Genomic DNA, 18,242 nt, shown 5'->3' with positions numbered 1-18,242 from the left:
ATCCAACACATTCTGCTCTCATCATCACCTGAAGTAGCAACAGTCTGCAGCTCCTCTTCCTCTTTCCCATCTCACAGCTCCCTACAGATCACACCGTGTCTGCTGCTGGACAACAACAGATGCATGAAAACCTACAGGAAAGAAGATCAGCCAAAGCTCTCACTACAACTCCACTGCAACATCCATCACAAGTCAGACGCAGAGGACAAACAGCCAATAAGACGCTGGACTGGATGACTGCTGGGTGACTCGGTTGGTTGGAAGTACAGTTCGACCTATGACCTTTTGATGACAGTGGAGAAAACAAAGTACATATCAAGCTTTACCTTACATAAAGCTGATGATGAGATGTTTCATGATAACACCATAACTATACAGCCATGAAGGCCATGAATCTCTGACATGTTGTGGTTCTGACAAGCGCTCTGGGTTTCCATCCACCGCTTCTTGTCTGATTCCTCACAAACATGGACTTGGTGCTGAACACAGGGAAAACCAAGGAGGTCATTGTGGACTACAGAAGGTCCAGGAGGACGGGTCACTCTCCCCTTCTCATAGATGGAGAAGAGGTGGAGCGTGTGGACAACATCAAGTTCCTGGGCCTCCACATCACCTCTGACCTCTCCTGGAATACCAACACCTCCCACCTGGTGAAGAAAGCACAACAAAGGCTCTTCTTCCTCAGGAAACTGAGACGGGCTGGACTTTCCTCACGGCTGCTCGTGAACTTTTACAGGGCGACGATCGAGAGCGTCCTCTGCCTCAACGTGACTGTGTGGTATGGTGGCTGCACATCACTGGAGAGGAAACAACTGACACGGGTGGTGAGAACAGCACAAGGCATTGTGGGATGCCCCCTCCCGGACCTGGACTCTATTTACATGGGCCGGGTCAAGAAGAGAGCTGGATCCATAGCCATGGATTCCAGCCACCCGGGCCACAGTCTGTTTGTGCCGCTGCCATCAGGCAAGCGGTACAGGAATATACGGACTACAACAAACAGACTGAGAAACAGTTTCTTCCCCACAGCCGTCAGAGCCATTACTCCCTGCCGCCCCCTCCCACACATATCATAACCTCACATACACCCCCCACCCCCCCCACAGCCATATTGTTCTGCACTTGCACTGTCACATCATCTGCACTTTACCATAATTGGACCTGCTGCTTCTTCTTTGGTGTGGTTGAGTGCCTTTAGTTAATTTTAGTTGTATATATTATTATTATTATTGTGTGTGTTTATTTAATATTGTATTTTTGACTTTTTGCACGGGAGTTTCAATAGAAATTTCGTTGAATCCTGTTCAATGACAATAAATGCTATTCTATTCTATTCTTCACCGGTTTCCTCCCAACCTCCACCAACACAAAGCACCAGGCTTTGATTCACCGGGCTTTGACTGACCACCAAGAAACAACTGAATGACACAAACAGGAAACAAAACACCTTCATCATCATCTTAACAAAAAGAACAACAGATAAACTACAAGAGTGCTGAAACTTCATCATCTCTAATGTCACATCAGCCTGAACTTCACCACAACTGCTGCACAGATTTCCCTCTTCATTGTTTCTCTGATAGACCCACTGCATAGCGGTGACCTCACAGAATACCTGCTCATGTTCACAGTGACATCTACAAAGACACACTACGTAACTGTCACGCAACACTAAGAGATGCAAGAAAGGCATTCCTTGCTGACATCATAAACTAAAACATGAACACAGCTGGAACTTTATTGGCTACAGTTGACTGGCTCACAAACCCTCCTGTGACGTTACCACCTCAACTCCAATCTACTGCTGCCTGTCGCACAATTTCCAGCCTCTTTTCAGAGAAAATTCAACAAATCAGAGGATTAATCGGAATAATCACTGAATGGTTCAGAACCACAATACATCAAAGATCTGATGCTGTTGTATCAACCTACCAGACTCTCAGGTTCTGGTTCTGCTCTGCATCCCCAGAACCAAGACAGGAGAAGCAGCTTTCAGCATCTATGCACCAAAAATTGGGAACAAACTTCCAGAAAAATGTTAAACAGCTGAAACCTTACAATCTCAACACCTGTTTAGAATTGAATTTCTAACATAATCAAATAAACATATCAGGATCAAACTTGACTTCATGTGTTGTTACATGACTTTGTGCTTTTGTGTTTGTTAGGATGTCAAGCACTTCAAAATGCCTTCCTGCTCAAGTGTGCTATACCAATAACATTTGATTGAATAAACACAACTTGAATTTCATGCCTAAAAAGCATCACAGATACTATCTGTGGTGACTACATGCTATACAAAATGACAGACAATTTATATCACTAATAAGTACAAACATTTAAGAAAAACCTTTACTTAGGAAATCACATTATGTTGCATTTCCTCAAATCCACCACTAGAGGCCAGAATAACACCAGGAAACAAGCAGCAGTAGCAGCAGCATCCATCAAACAGCAACCATCACTGTGACCTTTAACCTCTACTAGAAACACTTCAAAGGAGTCAAATCAGGTAAAACATGAATCACTAACCCTGCAGCAGAGATGATTCTGACCTCCTTCATCTACTGGACACACAAATACCAGCCGCCATTTGCATTTCTTTAACATCAACTGAAAATACATTCTTATTGTTCAACTGAGGAAGAAACCAGGACCTGAACCAGAACCAGAACCCGGACCAGATGACACACCTGTAACCACTGATCCACCATCACATCACTGAGGAAATGGAGGAAACACACGACCGAGTCTGCAGCTCAGCTGATCCACCTGGTTTCACCATCGTCTTTCTCAAACACACAAACACACACACACGCAGAAACACAGAGAAACACACACACACACATACACACAGACACACACACAGACTGAGGCCCACACACTCCTCCACCGTCGGCTCTCTGGTCGGTTCTGGATCCCTGAGGGACACCGCTTCCTGCTGTGAGCAGAACCGGGCCACACGGTGTGTGTGTGTGTGTCTCCATGTCACCAACAACTTTAGCAAGTCATGAAAAAATGAAAAGAATCTCTACACATTAAACAACTTGTAAAACCTTTTGAATTCTTGTCAACAATAATGATTTGCTTTTCAGTTTTTTGCTCCACTTTCCTGCTGCTTCCGTTTTCATTACTGACTAGAAACACATAAAAACAGTTGAAATGCTTTAAGTTGCTGAAAGTTACTAACATTCATATCTCTAATTGTAATTCTCTTGTTTTTGTTAGCATACATGATAAATTCATCTTTACACTTTGAACAACATGTTGACTTTGATCAGAAACCAACTGCTGATCAATACATGACTTCTGATCTCATGTTACATCACAACTTATTTACTTTCATTTACATCACAACATTTTCTCTTAATGCTGGAGCAACAACAACACCAGTTTAAAAATCAAACTATTGTTTCTAGACAGATCTCTAACATCTCTATCAGCCGTTTAGTTCACAACATTTAACTCTCAGAAGAAACTAAAGGATCCTGTTTTCAATACCTGCTGCAACACCTGCATGATGTCATCATCACTACATTTCACTTCTTCTCACACTTCACAGCTTGTGGAAATAAATCTTTACGTTACATGACAGTTGAGTTTTCCTAAATATGATAAATATTTCCTCAAAGTGACAAATAAATACTTCTGATTACTACAATTGTGCAACAACTTGGATTAATCCCACTCATTTCATTGACACTTTCTATTCAATTACAGCTTCTCTGAATATTTCATGACTTTTCTATACTATTGATTTCTAAGATTTGATTTACTTCTATACTGACAATAACCATTACATAGATTACTAAGCAATTTTTACTAAATATACTTACAGATATGCAGAAGACTATTTTCCAAACACTTATTGATCTTTTGCTGATCTATGAAACTGTCTCTCATTAATTGTTTGTTGGATTTCTCCACTGATACAACATTTCCTTTCTGTGAGGCTGGAAACCGATCCTGACGTAACAACAAGAGAAAAACTTTCTTTTACACATTGAAATCCTTCTGCTCTTTCTACTTTCTCTGATCATTCAATATGGGAGATTCTGAAGCCTAAAAGATGAAACCAAGACAAACATTTACAGAAACAACTGACTTTTCATTCATCCATCAAATTACATCTGATTTCCTCTTTCCTACACATTTCTACTGTTATTTCATTGAGTGATTTGCTTTGATTGCTCCCATTTATAATGAGGTGGGGATTTTTTCCACCTATTTCCTTCCATACTTCATCATTTATTCTTTTTTTCCCAACCTTTCACATGCTGAGCCGTTTGCTGAAGCGCCTCCGTGTTGGTTCTGAACATTTTCAGCCCGATTCCTTCCAGAACCGACGTGACGAAGCCAGAAGCTACACTGTAAAAACACAAACAATTAACAAAACAATCTATCTACAGATTCATGCTATCATCTTAGCACACTTGAAAAAACAGAGCATTGGAAATAAGGTTTCTGCTACATACAGGAGCTGGCACATTATTTCTTTTCTTTACTTCTTTTCTAAATCTTTTTACTACCATTATCTGCAAGCAGATGATTTCATTTTATTCACTTTAAACTCCGCCGTTTCTTGCTAAAGTTTCTTGTATTTAAAGGATATTAAAATATTTGCTATTAAACTTCTTGCTTTGATTCTTTTTTGGAAAAAGTAAAGGTGAAACTTTTCTACCTTCTAACTACTTGCATTAAAATCTCTGTTTCAATACATACAATATGGAGAAACATTCCTGAACATTTTCTAACTACTACAATAACTAAAGCAAACATCAAAGCAAGTACTTTATCTACAACTGACTGCAAACATCTTGCAGATTCAATTGTTGCAGGATAAACAGCAGCCTGAGTGAAGAACATCGTTGCTGAAGCGTTTCATTTTTTACTAAACTTCTGCTCACATTATTAATAAGATAATTCTTAAACATCAATCATTTTATTACCATAAAACTATCTGCTCCTAAATCTTACTTTTATGTTTCTTTTACTTTATTTAAAGAAAAGCCACACTAAGATTTGCTCTTCTGGTAAAGATGAACCTCATTAGACTATTGGCATTTATGGTTAACTATAGAAATGCAATAATTACTACACTGCAAAAACAATCATTACTTTTTTTCCATTTTTATCTATTTTGGGTCCTAATATCTTATTATACTTGAAATGAGAGAAATCTAACATAGAAGCTAACAGCAAATCACCTGTTTTTAAATGCATTTTAAAGACTCTTTGACCTTTAAGATTCAGGATTTATGGCCTGAATTGAAGCTCATCTGTGTTGCTACAAAGTTCACTGTGATTCTGCATATATTTACAGTGAATGATTTGGTGTTTTTTCAGTGTCTCCATCTTATTCTGCTAACCTGATCAAACTTCTCCCAGCATGGCGCTCACAGCTCCAGTTTCTGCCTCTTCTTCTCTGGTGTAATTACGGTTTTAGGGTTTCCTCCGACGCTCATATCTGCTTTTGTCTTTTTAGGTTTGTTCCTCATCAATAATTCACACAAACAGACTCAGATTTTACTGCAATTTGCTGCTGCTGCTGCTGAATCCCAGTTATTGTTTTGCAGCTTTGTAGTCCTGAATGTAATTTGGCTTCATCGCCGCTGAGGAAGAGGAGGAGGAGGAGGAAGATGTCTGGTCCAGCCACTCAAACACTGTCGCTGCAGAACGCCAGGCGATCTGGGTTTCTTCTTCTTCTCTGTTTCTTCTTCTTCTTCTTCTTCTTCTCTGTTTCTTTGGGATGCCGTTTGTTCGCTTTTGCCTCCATGTTTTATTCCGTTTGTTTGCGTTGCAGCAGACGGACGCTGAATTATTCAGAGCGGGCCGAGCGCAGAGACGACGACGACAGGAAACTTCGGGACGATTCCTTTTTACGTCAAAATGTTTGAGGGAAACTAAGGAACATCAGAGTTGGTCCTCCAGAGGAAAACATGGCAGAAGGTCTTCACATTTCTACAAGCAAAAACATCTTAAAGGACATAAAGATGCAGATCACAGAGAGAATCCAGAAAACTCACACAAACCTGCCAACAAGTTGAGATCATTTCATATAAATGAATGGAGAAAATATCCATTATTGGATTCAAACACATGAAAACCAGCTGCTCTCCTATATAGATTTCTATCACCATATTACTAAATCCAACAATCGCAAGATGAAATACAACATGACAAGATTCAGCAACAAACAGGAGAGAAAGATGCTGTAGTTCCATAGAAAGTTCAGTGGAAGAAAAACATAGCTGGACAGAAATAACAGTACATAAAAGGAGCAAGCAGCTGTCCTGTTTCCACAGCAGATAGGTTGACCATTTGAATGGAAAGTTGAGTGGAGGGAATAACTCTAATTGAAAGAAAAAACTGCAATTACATTTGAGAGCTCAAACAAGAAGAGCGACAGGAACAAACGGTAGAGGAGGCTGCGTTTTCAGCATTTCTAGAGAACATTTGGTGGAAGAAAAAATGTGGTTGCAAATGAATAAATAGGTAAACTACAAAGAATTAAAAGTTTACAATAACACATAGCTGGAAAGCTGAGTGGAAGGAAAACCTGTAGGAGGCCAACTAAGACTATTGAAAGGTATCTCAGAGTTTTCCAGTAAACAGTAAGTGCATCCTTTCTAATGAAGCCTGGCACCTAAATAATAAGTGAGTGATGTATGTACTGTATTCTATCACTTGCATGGAAAATTCAGTGGAAGGAAAAAGTATGGTGGGTCATTAATTCATATACAACACTATGAAAGAGGATTGGAAAGTGATGCAGAAAACAGTAACTGTAACCCTCACCAAGAAGGAAGAGCTGCAAACACAAACACTCTTATATGTTAGAATTTACATGGAAAATTCTGTGGAAGGAGGAACTGTGATAACAAGTTAGCTTCTAATTTGACTGATGCACTGAAAACAATGATTGAATCCTTTCACTATTTTAACACTCACTATTTATTGATTTTTTTTCTAGAAGATTTCTGATTTGAATTTCCACTGATTTCATTTTTTATTCAATTATTTTCACTGAAAGTTCATTTTAGTTTCCTCTGATTCTACAATGGTGATAATCAATAAAAGCTCTGATCCCTTTACATTTCTTTCCACTCGTTTTGATCAGTGGAACTGGTTGCCAGATTTGTTTCTGTTTTAAGGATTTCCACTAACAAAGTAACACAGAAACACAGAATAATAGAGATTAGTGATGTCTGGTGATTCTGACCAGTTTATGTACGAGTGTCTCATGACCTCTCTCTCTCTCTCTCTCATTTTCTCTCTCTCTCTCTCTCTCTCTCTCTCTCTCTCTCTCTCTCTCTCTCTCTCTCTCTCTCTCTCTCTCTCTCTCTCTCTCTTTTCCTGGCATCTCCAGGGAAACGACTCTCAGAAGGAAACAAACTCCTTTCTGGCATCCGGCCGCCGCAGGGAAGGAGAGATTGTCAGGGCGCATTTCTTCGCTGTTTGTCTTCTGTTTACTCCACTCCTGTTTCCCTCCTCCTCGCCAGAGCGTTCAGGAAACGCAGGAGAAGAAGAAGAAGTGGCAGCATCATCCCCCACTGCAGGACGATTCCACCTGCAGCCGCTCTTTGGAAACTACAGAAATGATTCTCATGTTTTGCCTCCAACATGGCTGCCGACAAGCAGCAGAGGAAGAGGAGGAGGAGGAAGATGCCTGCGAGGCTGAGGATTCATGAGTAGAGACTCACTGACCTCTGACCTGAGGAAGAGGAAGAACTCTTCCTCACTCTGAAGGAGTTGAGACGTCTGTGACTGTGTCCAAATGGAGGCCCGGCGGGCGATGGTTGGACGGATGGTTGGATGCAGTGATGGCGTCTCCATAAGCCCCTCCCCCTCCACAGTCCAACCAATTAAAATCCTGGACATTCTCTGACTTCTGGTAGCAGAAATAAGTTGCCACATTCAGCAATAAGGGAAACTTCCTCCTCTCCATGTTGATCATTTGTGCAGGAAACTGAAGATGCTTTTGGTTTTGAAACCCTTTTCTTATGCCGCCCTGGGCAACCGCCACACCGCAAACCGCCATTAAAACCCCAACGACTTACATTTACCAACTGGACCATTTCCCAACATGGGATTTCAAAGTGACCATTCTGTTATTGGTGTTTCTATGATGCTAAGCAACTGCAACTGCCTTGTTGCTCAAACGTGCAACACAAATAAAGTTTGTTGGTCAACATGTCCGGCAACTTCTACTATTGCCAACATAAAACACACAGAAACGTCGTTGTTGCTACAACAGATGGCAACTGACAACTTCAGCAGCAGGTTGCCGTGAGGGGAAATGCAGAGACTGTAGAGCTTGGCTGCAATAAGCAACACAGCAACTCGTCTTCCTGCAACGGCAGATAAGAAGGAGGGTCAGCAACCCGTCAACCGGGAAACTGGAGTTCCCCCAATCAAAAGCTCCATTAACTGGGAGCACTGGGAGCTAATTGAGAGCAGGATGAGGTGACATGAGGCTGAGCGGGATAATAAGACGGAAAAATGAGCAACAAACAGAGCAAAGAAAGGCTGGAACAACACGACAGCGACCTTTGACCTCCTTTAGGAGAAAGAAATCTACATTACTGAAGATTGATGATCCATCATCCGTCCGTCCGTCCAGGTTGTGTTGACACGAGTCTCTCTTGGATAATAAAATGGAAAACTGAGCAACAAACTGCAAAGAGCAGAAAAGCACCCAGACGCCGGTGACCTTTGACCTGCTTTAAGAGGGAGAGAGACAAACATCCAGAAATCTGCATTACTAAAGATTTATGATCCCTGCTTCATGAAAGCGTCTTCATTATGTCTGCTCACCATTTCCTGATGGCGGTGGAAGATTTCCTGCTAATCCGTGTCCGCGGCGCTGTAAGCGTCGGCGCGGCGACGCCCGGGCCAACTTTTGTTCCCGGTAATCCCCCCCCGACCCGAGCAGGGGAGGTCAGGTCTGTCAAAACGTGGCAGTGATCACAGAAACCCTCCGGCTCCTCGTTCGCCTTCAGATGGAATTAAAAATGCATGAAATCCTGAACCAGGAGGAAAAACGTCAACAAGTCTGAGAGGAAGAGTTCTCTGAAGCCGGGTCCGATCCACACCAGAACATTTTACGGTTTGCAGACGCCGCTCAGGTCGGACCACAGAGATCTCACCCGTCCTCGAGGATTGATCCCTCTGATCAGAAGAACCACAGACAGAAACTAAATGGTTCACTGTGAATCAGATTCTGATGTTGGGATGAAACTGGAGAAGGAAACACACAACATGGTCATAACCTAGCATCCAGAGGTCATGACCTAGCATCCAGAGATCATGACCTAGCATCCACAGATCATGACCTAGCATCCACAGATCATGACCTAGCATCCACAGATCATGACCTAGCATCCACAGATCATGACCTAGCGTCCACAGATCATGACCTAGGATCCAGAGGTCATGACCTAGCATCCAGAGGTCATAACCTAGCATCCAGAGATCATGACCTAGCATCCACAGATCATGACCTAGCATCCACAGATCATGACCTAGCATCCACAGATCATGACCTAGCATCCAGAGGTCATGACCTAGCATCCAGAGGTCATGACTCAGATACTATGGCTCAGACATCAGCAGAGCATCCATTCCTCCATATAAAAACTAAAACCAACTCATCTCATAAACTGTTTCCTAAGGATTGGATTTAAATGTTTGTTGACTCTTTGATTGAATTTTGTGTTTCTGTTCATAAAATTGTCCATTAAAAGCTTTTAGACGCCGTTTGTTTCTCAAACAAACTACTAAATACTGTGATCTGAACCACAGTACAGATACAAATCGCTTCTTTGACTTTTAACAACTTGCTAACCTCGCCCGCTAACGGATGGCGGCGCGGAGCGGCCATCTTTCAGCGCGTCCGACAGCTTGACCAGCAGAGCGACCCCGGGATGACGGATGGCCGGAAACCGCCGCCTGTATCGGGCAGCGTTAACACCCCGACACTGATTTCTATCAAACTGTATTGGATCCAGTAATTTCCTTTTCCAAGACGAATGGACGGAGATATCGAGGAGAGGATGGAGGTTATCCTCTGAACTCTCGGCTGATTATTATTTATGAAGCATTTGGCGTTTCTGGGTTGTTCTGATCCATCCTGGTTATTAATCTCACTGCTCAGGATGTTCACTGCTAATGAACGATCACTTACCCCATGTGGAAATACACTCCATTCATTAATAAACTCTTTTCCATGCAAGCATTTTGCTGCTAGGATGACGTAGTTCTGTCTAAACTGCTTCATTATATGGTAAATACAAAGTGTTCTCTAACCGTCTGTGTTTCGGGCGTTTTGCAGTTTTCTGGAAGCTTGTTCCTGATTTGTGGAGCAGAGAAGCTGAATGCTCTTATTTTGTACATAAACTTATTGACCTGTAATTTCAGAGACATCTCTTGATTCTTGGAAACACTTGAGTATGAAATCAAAGTTTTTCGCTCCGCGGTTACAGCGTCTCTTTGCTGCCGTGAAAACAGGCATTGGACTGAGGCGTTCACTGAGCAGCATATGTTGCGTTTTCTCTCTCTCTGTGTGAACATGTGTGCAGAAATCCCATGGCCGCCGACACACGCAGACGCCGATGAAAGCCGTGTCAGGTAATTTCACACTCTCACAGGCGTGCAGTCATCCCCCGAGCTAACTCATTACCTGTCTGCGCCGGCACAGGATGCACCTTCTGGAGGCGCTGGCATTAAACAGGTGGAGGTTGGGGGGGGAGTTTGTTCTGCTAAACGCGGTGCTGAAAAGCAAACCGAAGCGGTTCGTTCTCCTCCTGAGGGTCTTCTGGGGGTGAGAACGACAAACCGGGACATCGTCACATGGAGCCTAACCGGCGCAGGCAGCTGCGCTCACCTTGTAGCGACGACAGCTGAGCAGCAAACCGGATGGGGGTCGAGGTTCACCTTCTGCGGGCTGAGGGACAGAAACGAGGGCCAGGGCCCCGCCAGCTGCCTCTGTCTCTCTGCCCCCACCCAACCTCCTCTGACACCACTGGCACCCCTGGAACCTCGCCGCCGCAACGGAGCTGTCAGGGGGCGGACCTGCCAGGACGCATCTGGCTGACAGGCGACTGGGAAGGTGCACTGCGAGCGCACGTCACAATCGATAACTCCCGCTAAGAGGGACGGAGCGCGGGGCGCGCACCTCCTCTCTGCTTTTATTTTTATAGCGGCGCTGGAAGGGGGGGGGGGGCCGACTTGTCACCTAACAACACATGCTGGCTCCGGGTGTTGGTGTGTTTGTTTTGAGAAAATACATATGCGGCGTGTGCAGGAGTGCATGCATGCATGAAGAGCGAGCTCTGGAGGTGTGATGCGCGATGAGATAAACTGCAGGTCAGCGATGAGAGAGAGGGAGGAGGACGGATAAAACAATAAGAGGAAGCAGCTGAGCGGAAGGATGGAGTTTGATTTTGGATAAAAAGAAGGAAAGCTGCGAGGTAAAACGATGTCGGCCCTGAGGCGTGAAACAAATCAATCGATGAACAAAGAAGCAGGAAGAACAAAACGCAACAGGATAGAAGATAAAATAAAATCACACATAATAAGAATATCTGAAAAGAGAAAAATGGAAAAAAAATTCTCAAAGGCCTGGAAAAAAAACTACAAATGACAATTTGTTACAATTATCAATAAACTGAATTACAATCTGGAAAATAACTGCAGTTTTTCTCCATGTGTTTATGTACAACTATATGTTAATGTGAACAGTATGGGGCCGAGCACACGACCTTGAGGGATTCATATTTAGATTCAACTTTCAATCATAAATCTGGCATTGTGGGAGTTCCATACAGGGTTGTACTTTTTATTGAATAAATATTATAAAATGATATAATTTGTAGAATGCCACACAAACATTGGCACACAAGTGGTTTCGTACAAAACAAACATGTTTAAATAGCTTTTCTAAAGAAGAAATTCTTAAATCTGCTTGTTTAGATTTATATATCTTTGAAATAATATTGGTGGCATTGTGAGGATTCCGTACAGAGTTGTAAGTTTTACTTCATAAACACAAGAAAACACTTTTTAAAGTATATTAACACCTACTAAAATTTATGTATTTTGAAGAAAAACATGAATATTTTCAAGAAAATTGTAGTTCCATACAAAATGCATATTTTTTATTTATATTTTTCAGGAATATCTAAATCTGCTTCTTTATATTTGGATTAAACTTTGATTAAAGATTTTTTTGCCATTCCATACAGAGTTGAACTTTATGTAGAGCAAACATAAATTTTTTTAAAAACTTTTTGATCTTTGCATAATGTCACACAAACATGGCACACAATAGGCTCCATATAAAATGCACATTTTTAAACCATTTCTTTGCAAGGAATGCTTAGAGCTGCTTGATTATATTTAGGTTCAATTTTTAACTATTTGTGGCATTGTGGGGGTTCCATACCGGGTTTCACTTTTTATTAGAAATCTATTTAAACAGCCCTATTATGTGTAAAAACTTATATTTAGATTAAACGCTGCCCCTGCAACTCAAACCGATGCGGATCTCAGATTATCAATGGGAGTTTGTGTCGGAGGAGGAGGAGGAAGGTGATCAATTGTCTTGGCACTTACAGTCAACGGCCGAGCCGCGGCCGACACGCTGCGAGATCCGTTACGATGTCTTCCCAGAAAGCAGGCCGACGGAGGAGCGAGCGGCCGCTGAGACGACCGCTTCCTGGCACGTCCGTGTGGCCGTAAACAGATATAACAAGTTCCCTTCATCGTAAGATGAGAGAATGTCAATGGGGCCTGACACCGAGACACCCGACCGCCGATCAATCGATAGCTGACATTACACCTCAGCATGTCAGGCCTCCTCAGTCAGGAGTATTCAAGGTTTGCATTACAAATGAGGCGCATTCACATCAGACTGTAACAAACCTCTGCTTCTTTGAGAGAAGTGGATTCTGCTGCTGGTTGAAGTTTCAGAGCAGGAGACGCTCGCCGAGGCCTCTGGAGGGGTCACATCGGGTACATCGGGTCACATCTGGTCACATCGGGTACATCGGGTCACATCGGGTCACATCGGGTCACATCAGGTCACATCAGGTCACATCGGGTCACATCAGGTCACATCAGGTCACATCGGGTCACATCGGGTTACATCGGGTCACATCGGGTCACATCGGGTCACATCGGGTCACATCAGGTCACATCTGGTCACATCGGGTCACATCGGGTTACATCGGGTCACATCGGGTTACATCGGGTCACATCGCGTTTAGGCCCGGTTTGGTTTTATGCTGGCAGGTTCCTAAAACCCGACTGAGATACCTCACCGATTCCTTCATCCAACTGGAATCAGTTCATAAAAATGAGCACTTAAGCATCAAAATACAATCAAGACAATGATAGCATAGAGCTTTAGCATTAGCCTTTGCTAAATATAATGTTAGCATAGCTCTTTGTAATTAGCATCTGATCAGACCAAGTTGCTATAGCGCTTTAGCATTAGCCTATGCTACATACAATGTTGGCATAGTGATTTTACATTATCCTCTGCTAATAATATGCTTTAGCTATTGTTAAGCTAATGTTTAGGGTTAGTTTTTTAGGGTTAGCATGGCTAGCGTTGTAGTTAGCGTTGCCTATCTCTCTACTGACAAATGATTCTTGTATTAAGAATAAAGTGTTTCCCTTCCATGTAGACTTATTGATCTATTTCTGCAATCAAAAACCATCAGTTTTAAACAACATTCTCCACTGAAGAGCCATAATCATGAAATCTAGATGCTATTGCCGATGCGACTCTGACTAGCACTTGTGGGTGAATGTAGGAGTTGGTGAAAGCCAGCAGGAGCCGTTTGCATCCAGAGCAGAAAAAGGGAACGTTTTGAAACTGTGTCCTTTGGTATGTGGAGAGAAGGAACCGGCATTCTGGACCCAAACACGTCAGCCCGTATTGTTGCGGCGCTCTGTTTACCTTCAGGCCCTCGACGCTCTTCATTTCTGCGTGGCCACCTGTCACCGGCCGCTCATTTATAACTCAAACGTGTTCCTCGGCCTTCCAAACAATGCCAGAACTGTGAAACTTTCTGTTATATTTACACCGTGGGGAAATCTAAATATTTGAACTAGTGTCTAATGGCGGGGGATTGTGCGCTCCATCATGTCGTACACAAGCTCGATTGTTACCTTGGAAGAATCGCAGAGCTGTATTTACTTTGGGCTCCTGTGAGTGATATCTGCATCGAAGCTGTTTGCCATATTAGTGAGCTAAGACCTGAGGCTCTCCAGCTGAACTATCGCCACTGTGTACACAATTTAGATTAAAACCCTGTTTATATTGCAAAAGAGGTGCATTTTGTAAGCCCTTTACCGCCATCCTGCTGCGTATTTAATCAGGAAATATTTCCTGTGGAGGCTGGTATGTCCTAATTCAGCCTCCACCTTTAGTGTTTGGGTTCATGGCTCTTGAAAGCATCTAATCTTACTTTTAAGATCAAAAACTAACAAATATAATGAGGAAGAAAAGCATAAAAAAATAATTATTGTTCTGTGTTTCATTAACTGGAATTTAAGACTTTTTAAGACCTTTTATGAAACCATGAATGACATTTAAGACCTATAGAAAGACAGAAATTAAGAAAAGAAATTGAAAATATTATATTATTATGCAAAGCTTCTTTGCACGTACGCTAGCTAGCTAGCTAGCTAGTGTTCAATAGCAGCGAGTTAGCGGTAGTCGCAATACATTTCAATAAGTTTGTAATGACTCAAACCTTTGGCTAACAGGAAAGTCCAAGAAGAAAAATAAGAAAATGTACAAAATCAAATAGTGAAGTTAAAGTTTTTGATTCAGGTCTTTAAGGCCAAATTACATTTTTCCTAATGAATTAAAGAGATTTTAAGGATCTGTAAATCCAGGTATTCCTGTGTTCGATCCGACTGATCAGAGCTCATAAAGCTCCATAAAGGGAGAATGTATCAATCCCAGTAGCTGCTGGTCTGTGAACTGGTCCAGACCCGGAGCTAATCCAAGTTTAAACTGAGAAGCAGTTCAGTAAATCTCTAAAACCTTAAATAAAAAGCTTCCCACACAAATCTAAACCCTTAAAGCTTTTCCACAGATAATCTAACAACCTCTAATCTACCAGGAATCAACTCCTCAACTTCAGATTAACTTCCCGGCCTTTGACTCGCCGCTGATGCTGACTGGCGTGGCGGATCAGCGTCTGCAGCAGCACTGACCGCCCGACGTCGCCGCAGCGACTCTCCGCTGTCGCCCCGTCGGGATTTAGAGATCTGTGAAAGGAGGCAATTTCAGATTATCGCGTCCCGATCGGCGCTGTCGTTAATCTCCCAGAGCGCCGTCCGTATGCAACTTTAATTTGGGCACTTGAAGCTGCGGAGGGGATAAAGATGCTTTTGAAGATGGCTTTTCATGTTGGCTGCGCACATCTGAGCGTTTAAGAGCCGCAGAAAGAGATCCGGACGCGTTTTTTATTATTTTTGTGGCAGAAACATAGAAAACTGGGAGTCAGTCGGCTTGAAGAGCCTGGAAAACGGCGGCGTTGGAGCCAATTTGCTGCTATTGTTTCACACTGAACACTTTCTGCCTATCAGAGCTGCTTCCATATTTATACTTTAAAAATGTCAAAAATACAGTAAGAGATACTTTTTAATGAGTTTCTTTATAGATTCACTGGTGGTGTGATTTATGTGGGGTTTGGTTTTTATTTCTTAACTAATGCAACTTATATGTTCCAGAAATTATAAACATTAAAGAGTTTTAGAACCAAAAAAAATCTAAAAATGTGTATTTTCTTACAAATACCAGCTAATATTTCCATAAAGTTGGGTTGAAACATGAAGGATTTAATGGGAATGTGTTGAAAAACGTGTTTTCAGTGGAAGACGTCACCAAAAGTGCAAAATGTAAATTTAAAAGCCAAATGTTTTACACAAAACATTTTAATTGTATTATTTGGAACCGAATCCTCATTAGATAATGAGATTTCAGTCGGCTCTGTCTCAGAGTGACACGTTTTAGGGGCTCCATTCACTTTAAATCCAAACAGATGGACGGTTATACTAGTGTACACCTTTGAGAAGCATAAGTGGAGCCTCCTGCACGACCACCAAGGTAACGGTACAGCTGTGACATGTGATGGGAGATTTTAAAATTCAAAAAAACTTCATTGATCCCAAAGGCAAATGAAATCAACATTCTATATTTTGATTTTTAATCAAAATCCTTCAAATCGTTTAGAAACGGCTCATTTTCCAGACACCAAAAAACATCAAAGTTCTGCAAATTAAACATCTGGGAGATTTTCCTGGTTTTTTAGTGCTGGGCTGCAGTAGAAACACAAATGGAAGCATAAAGATGACAACTTTCTACATTAGACCCCTTTAAGGAATAAATATCACTAATTTCCGTCAACGCATCCAAAACTACGGTGCATGAAGCCAGCAGGGGCCGGTGGAGGAGCCCTGAGGGACGCCAGCTCCATCCTTGCTGCCTCCACAGCATCTGCAGTTAAACGGTTCTCCTCCAAACCAACGGCTCACCTGGGCCGCTTCTCAAACGCTCGGAAGCGACCGGCGCCGCTCCGACGGCTGCGGCAACGCGTCCCCGCGGCCTCGGAACCGCGCGGCTCTTTGTGACTTATGAGCGTGGACCGGGTCCAAGCGCCTGCGGCCTTCCTGTTTATCTGCAGCCGTGGCGCAGGTCGGCGGCGGCGGCGTGGGGTCCGGCGGATCCAGCTGAGCTCGTGTAAACACTCGCCCCGGGAGCGGCGCTGAAAGCGGCTATTTTTCTCCAGCGAGGCTTTTTAAAACAATTTTACTGCTCATTGTTTTCAACCCAGAACCAGCCTCTTAAAACCGTCGGACGACCCGGCGACGCGACCCCTCGAGTGCTTTGTGTACGCCATCTGACTAAACAGTCCTGTGTTCTGGCTCCAATCGCTGCGACTCCTATAAACGAGTCAACTTTCTGTCCAACGGCTCCCTGACGCTCCTCTGACCTCAAGATGCTCAGGAGCCCAACTGCACTTTACTGCACTTTACTGCACTTTACTGCAGGCCTCAGAGATCCGCAGGTTTTTGCGCTTAAAGCTGCAAATGGTTTTAAAATGAGACCAAAGGCTCAGGGATTAATTACACATTCATGTACAGTAGCATTAAAAAATCATTTCCCCTTACAGAAAACATTCCCTTATATGGGAAAAAAGAACAAACATAAACATTTAAACAGTCAAATTTACCACATAAACTTCATCTTTTTGAGTCTTCTGAGGATTTTTCTCTTATTTTATAGGAAATTATTGCACTTTGAGTGCATGTACACTGCAAAACTTTACTTTTTACCAAGTACTTGGGTCTACTTACTATTGCAAAGATTTCAAAAACATTAAACTCAGAAGAAACTTTTCACCAAAATATAGGAGCTCAACTCAAATTATTCTCTTTGTTTTTCAACACTTCAGTGTTTTAAATATGTGGAATAATTGTTAAATGACAGTAAAGTCAATAACTTTCAGTATTGTTCTGTTTCATCAATATTCAAACTGAAACATAAACAAGAAAATTCGGTGGAAGGTAGAAATAGAAAACCCAAAAATGTTTGTTCCAGTTTCTAATGCAAATATTTTTCTACACTGAATCTAAAGCAAAAATAAATATATTTATCTAGACATAAGAGCTTCATTTAAGTGAATCATTTCTTAATATTGATGGAAAAGTTGCTGTTCGACTATCAGATTATTTCACATACAACAGAGAAGAAATCAAGCAGTGAACTAATAATTTTTTTTATCAATATTATGGATTTATTAGCATAAAACAAAATTCTGAAAATGTATTTTTAAGTCACTTTTCTTTTATTTAAATGAACTCAGATATTTGCATTAGAAACTTCACTAAAATATTTAGTAATATTTTGTGTTTTTGGAATAATAACACTTTGTTGAAGAGATCTTATGAACTAAATTTCTCTTTTCTCAGTGAAATATTCCTAATAAAAACTCAGCTGGAATTATGCTGGAATTATGGGATGTTTTGCAGAAATCAGAGGTTTTAAAGAGCAGAAAAACAAACTTTTAATCCGGACGAGTTTGTTGACGTGTTAGAAAACATGAGATAATGAGCGCTCAGCCCGAACCGCCTTCCTGTCACTCTGGACCTGCAGCGTCTTCATCCGGAGCGTCTCCAGCCCGGTTTGCATAAACATGGCCGCCGTTCTGTTTGTCAAC

Source organism: Poeciliopsis prolifica, unplaced genomic scaffold (genome assembly GCF_027474105.1).
Source record: "Poeciliopsis prolifica strain line A6 unplaced genomic scaffold, Auburn_PproV2 SCAFFOLD091, whole genome shotgun sequence".
Taxonomy (NCBI): domain Eukaryota; kingdom Metazoa; phylum Chordata; class Actinopteri; order Cyprinodontiformes; family Poeciliidae; genus Poeciliopsis; species Poeciliopsis prolifica.
Note: the sequence above shows the minus strand (reverse complement) of the source record.